Source organism: Mus musculus, chromosome 13 (assembly GCF_000001635.26).
Source record: "Mus musculus strain C57BL/6J chromosome 13, GRCm38.p6 C57BL/6J".
NCBI lineage: Eukaryota > Metazoa > Chordata > Mammalia > Rodentia > Muridae > Mus > Mus musculus.
In genome coordinates this window covers 54,177,440-54,182,837 of record NC_000079.6, presented here as the reverse complement: position 1 = coordinate 54,182,837, position 5,398 = coordinate 54,177,440, and the positions used below count along the sequence as shown (strand labels likewise).

The 5,398-nt window shown below is 47.8% G+C and overlaps 1 long non-coding RNA gene across 2 annotated transcripts; it reads left to right on the top strand.

Moving 5' to 3' along the window:
* Positions 1–1,068: 1,068 nt before the first annotated feature.
* Gm34640 lies at positions 1,069–5,047 on the top strand. 2 transcript variants are annotated; one of them, XR_001780843.1, is made up of 3 exons: positions 1,069–1,691; positions 3,761–4,172; positions 4,759–5,047. It is a non-coding gene; the product is annotated as a predicted gene, 34640 (long non-coding RNA). The 2 variants fall into 2 exon arrangements; XR_873433.1 differs by lacking the exon at positions 1,069–1,691 and having other exon boundaries at positions 3,505–4,172.
* Positions 5,048–5,398: the final 351 nt, after the last annotated feature.

Here is a 5,398-nt window from a genome sequence, read left to right as displayed (position 1 = left end):
TTTCCCATGCTGTGAAAGGCTTATCGTTCATCACCACTGAGCCTCCGAAGAACCCGAGGAAAGCCTTTTTGTCAAATAGCAATCTAATTTATATTATCCAAATTATAAAACTTGTTCCTGGGATGCTATCAGTAATTGAGAGCATCTACCACTGTTCTCACAGAGGACTCAGGTTCAATTTCCAGTTCCATGAGAGCTGATACCCTCTTCTGGCCTCTCTAAGCACTGCACACACATACACATACACACACACACACACACACACACACACACACACACACACACACACAGAAAGAGAGAGAGAGAGAGAGAACACGTACATTTATGCAGACAAATATGCACATAAAATAAATAAATTTTTAAAATTTAACTTTTTATTTCCTCCTATTACATTTATTGTGGCATTGAAATACTCAATTAGCCATTTCCAAAACATTTCCTTGAGTGAGCCATCTTTTCTCCATGGATCCAAGGAGCTCACGGTGTCACTGTCTCTTCGTTATCACCACAGTGGCATGGAAGGGGGACAGACTCACCTCCTCCACCTCCTCTTTCTGGCCACTCGGTTTTAATTAAGAAGCTCAGGCAGTGTTTCTAGGTTCATGTTCTGATTTGCAGAGTGGCGATGTCAGGGTTTGGAGTCTGGAATGCTGGGAGATTTGAGGTGTTGCATGTGCAAATTGCTCAGGTGACTCCCAAGAATAGTTTTCCCTGTGTCCTGGAAGCACAGCATTAAGCCCTCCCATCCTGCAGCACATTGCAGAACAGGGGAGCTTGAACATCCATTGAAAGAATGAATGGGTAATGTGAGCGCCCCTTCTGTGTTCCTTTCTTGGACATTTTCCTAACTACTTTTGGATATTATTTTACTCAATTTAATTTTAATTGCTTTGTCCAGATCTTCTTCCAAAGGCTAATGGAGTTTTTCTTTCTTTCTTTCTTTCTTTCTTTCTTTCTTTCTTTCTTTCTTTCTTTCTTTCTTTCTTTCTTTCTTTCTTCCTTCCTTCCTTCCTTCCTTCCTTCCTTCCTTTCTTTCTTCCTTCCTTTCTTTCTTTCTGACAGCAAATTAATGGGACAATTTCAGAAGAATTGGCTACCAAGAATATGGTCAGTTTGCTCTGTACATCTTTCCTGGGCACTCGGAAGCCACATCAAGTCAAAGGTGTCTGCAGTTTTCTCTTGCTCTTTAGAAAGGAGCTTCATCTCCATTGGAAAGACTGGGCTCTTAGGGTCTCAGCCTGGTTCTCTCGTGCTGGTATCAGCAGTTTGGAGCCCAGCAAATGCTGGCATGAATCCACTGGATATGGGTGTGACCTTGAGAAATTGCCTCGTCACCGTGAGTCCTGGTCTCTGGTGTACCTGTGTGCGGCACAGCCTTCCTGACTGTGATCTTACAGGTAATGCTTTTCTGGGGCTGCCTGCTATGGTAGAATTACCCACAACATCTTGCATTAGGGCTACTTTCTGATATTAGAGACATAGATACTTCATAACCGTAAGCAGTGCATTACCACCTGACTCTGCCCTCTGTCTTTGTTCCTTGGTGGCCAGGAGACTACAGTGCCTGCTATATATACACCTGTGCTGTGTCCCTAGGCTTACAACGTCCAGGATTCTTGAAGGTGATGCTGACACTGGGAGTGGAGATGTGGAGAAGGATATTGTCCTTCCTGAGATCGGATGGAGGCAGGGTGAGAGCAGGGCATGCTGGAAGACATGAATTGTGGGTAAAGGGAGATGTTCTTAGAAAGACAGCAGAGGAAGGCAGCAATTTGGAAGAGACAGAGCCCCAGATGTGATAAATATTTGGAAGGGAAATCTCTCACTCCTCCGGACCCACCGACTCCACACTACTCTTTCTCCTATAAGCAGGGAGATTCTGAGAAACCACACCCCCGCCCCCGCCCAATCCCTAATTCCAGAAGGCCTTTGATCCTCGAGGCTGGGCAACTGGCCTGGCCTCTCAGCAGCTGCTGCCTGCACCTCATTCAACCATAGTGCTACAGATTCCATGCAGGGTCCAGATTCTTAGGTCTCCCATGGGCCACAGCCCATGGATCAACGATGCCCCTGCCTCCCATTCCCAGTGCAGGTGGTGACTCAGTGTTGTGCCTGGTCTAACCCCAGGAAGCCCTCCCAAAGGGAGCTGAGAAAAGCTGCAGGGTGTGTGGTAAGAGGCCAGATCCTGGCTCCCTGCCTTGTCCCTGCTCCCTGATGGCTTCTCCAGCCGCTTTAGCTTTTCCATGATGACAGGGGGCTTCCTCAGGCCAGAAGGGCTGGCTGACCTTTCTGAAACAGGGCCAGTCTCTAGCTTACACATGTAACTGCTCATTTCTACCACTCCTCAGGAAGGCGTTGTCTCACCATGGGCTCCACAAGTGACATGGCACCATCAGAAAATGTCCCTGCAGGAAAGAGTGGACACACTCTAATGAGATGGTTTGAAGAGTATAGGAGAGGGACTTTTCACAAAAGGACCAGTGAGCTTGTGCATACCATGAAAACCAGACCTTAGCCACTGCTGGCGGGCATTGGTCCTGCAAGACTGACAGGGGAGGGGACAGAGCAAGTTCCAGACAGAGAGAGGTGGGTAGGGCATGCCTGGAAGCAGCTGCTCCTTTCTGTAGAGGAAGACACCCATCTCCAGTAAGCCTACTGTATAAAAGGCAAGATGGTGCCCGCCCTTTCCCTTGGCCTGGCAGGGCTCCCTATGACAGTGAACAATAGGAACCTAAGAGACAAAGGACCATTTAGTATAAGAGGACTTTTGGAGGTGGGGAGAAGGTCTGGAGGTTATTGCCACCACAGGGAAGCCACACCCCAGGGTCCACAAGCACCTGTGCACATCTCCCCGAACCCAGCTCTGTTAGAGGTAACTTTCATTAACAGTTCCATCCTCCTCACAACTCTCTGAGGCAGATGACAACATCAGTAGCATCCCTATTCCACCACAGATGTCAAGTGCTTGATTGCCTCAGATGCCACGCCCCTGGTACCTAGCTGTAGACTGCCTCACGCCAAATGACATTATCATGGGAGTTCACCATTATCACCTTTTTTTGTCCATGGCAGAGTTTCTCTGTGTAGCCATGGTGGCCCTCGCACTCTCTCTGTAGACCAGGCAGGTCAGAGATCCACCAGCCTTTGCCTCCCGAGTGCTGGGATTGAAGGAGTGTACTACTATGCATTGCTTACTGCTGTTGTCTTTTCTATTGCTCCGATAAAAATTATGTCCAAAAACAAGTTGTGGAGGAAAGGGCCTGGCCTTTTATTCCATCTTATTCCATCTTATTCTTCTGTATCACATGGGAAAGAGGCCAGGAACTCGAGGCAGAAACCTGAGGCAGGAACCTGAAGATAGGAATTGAAGCAGAGACCATGGAGAGATGCCTTGTTCCCCAGTGTTTGCTTCCTTATAGCATCCAGGCAGGCCACCTAGCGGGGGGGGGGGGGGGGTTGGGGGGGTTGGGGGGGAAGCACTGCTCGTAGTGAGCTGAACCCCCTTGCACCAACCTTTAGCTAAGAAAATGCACTGTAGACGTGCCTACAGGTGAGTCTGATGGAGACAATTTCTCAGTGGAAGTTCCTTTTTCCTATACGACCCTGGCTTTTAACTAGTTGACTTAAACTCTAACCGGTACAATATAACCAGTGTTAGTGGTTACTCTACAGTTACTGCACTCTACTTCATTATTGCTACGAGCACACCTCTACTAACTAGCTTACTGTCAAGCATTATTCTGTGTTTTGCTCATTCCAGGCTTTCTATTTATCTTGATGACATCCAGAGGTCACGAGAAGTGACTGACCACTGAGGCTCTGTGTGGCATAACACAGAACAGCATCATCCTGTGTATTGCAGGGCATATCCCCATCCTTAAGCAGCTCTCAGGTACAACTGAACTGTTCTTGACCACACTGTAAACGGCTGCCTTTGTATCAGCTGGACACGTAGACCTCAGGCCAGGGCTCCCGGCCAGGCTGGCCATTAGAATACACCGGAGCTATTTCTGATTCCACTTGAGCCTGGGGCTCTCTGGGGGGGGGGGAACTCATTCATATCTTAGGAGTGGGGTGAGCATCAAGTTGTTGGTTAGAAGTGAATCCAGCCTGCAGAAGTTTAACTTTGGCTGGAGAGAAGAAAAACTGGAGCCCTAGTTGGTTCTTTGAAGGTGAGTGCTGAAACCAAGGGGTCGTTTCTTGAGGGAAGGGGAGTGACCCGGGAAAGGTCAGGGGTCTCCCTTTGCAGATCAGAAAAGAAATCCACAAACATTCCCCAGACAGGAAGCCCAACGCAGGAGCCTGTCTGACTGCTGCCTCAGATAGGGCCCGCCACATGGCAGAGTTTGTAAATATTGGCTTAAGAGAGAGTGAATGGGCATGTGCCCTCTAAACGGTCGAATTTGGAACTCAGTATTTCTTTGTATTCTGTATGTATCCTCTTCTTGTGTAACAAAGTAGCAGGAATCAGGTGGTTTACAGGACAGAAATCCACAGTTCTGGAGGCTGGAGGTCCAAATCAAAGTATGTGGAGATCAGAGCCTTCTGCCCTGTGCCCCACCCACCCTAGGCTTCAGTTGCCATGGCATTCTTTAGCCCACGTGTAGTAGTCTTTTCCTGTATCTGGCCATGTTTTCGTGAGCCCAGTATTTCCTGCTTATAGGGACTCTCAGTGATGAGTCTATCCCAGACGATCTCATCTTCGTCTGCCAAGACTTTGCTACGCTTTGGACACAGTTTGAACACATCTCTTTACAGGTCATATGCTGGTAGCTTGGCCCTCGGTATGCTGATGTTGAGAGGCAGTGAGGCCTATGTGGAAGGTGTCTAAGTCATCGAGGCATCGCCCTTAGAAGTGATCAATGCTGGTTTTGTGGAGTGAGCTCTCAGGCGCATCAGTTAATCTGTCTGATCTCTTCCGCACAGGGCTGCTTCTCCTCCTCCTTATCTGCCATGCTATGATGAAGCAAGAGGAGCCTTGGCTGGGAATGCCAGTACAATGGTCCTAGGCTTCTGAGTCAAATAAACTTCTTTTCTTTACAAATTATCCAGGCTCATGTATTTTGTTGATAGAAACATAAAGTTGACTAAGACAAGCTTCTTTACAGATGAGTCAAGTACTAGTGTTGACTTCAGTGTCTTTTGGGTAATAAAATTCATATGACCTTGTTAACTGGAGAGCTTAGACATAATCCTTCCCTTTATAGCTCTGTTGAGTACGTGATGCATACTGTGTCCTAGATATTGCAGGTCAGCATGGAAATGAGCAGAGACATTGAAGACTGGCACCCTGGTGCCAAGGAGCTCACAGCCCCCAGAATAGCATGCCCATAAATAGCCGATAAGAAGGCACTGGAGGAAAGAGGTGGTGGAGAAGGCTGTTGAGAACAGTCTAGGT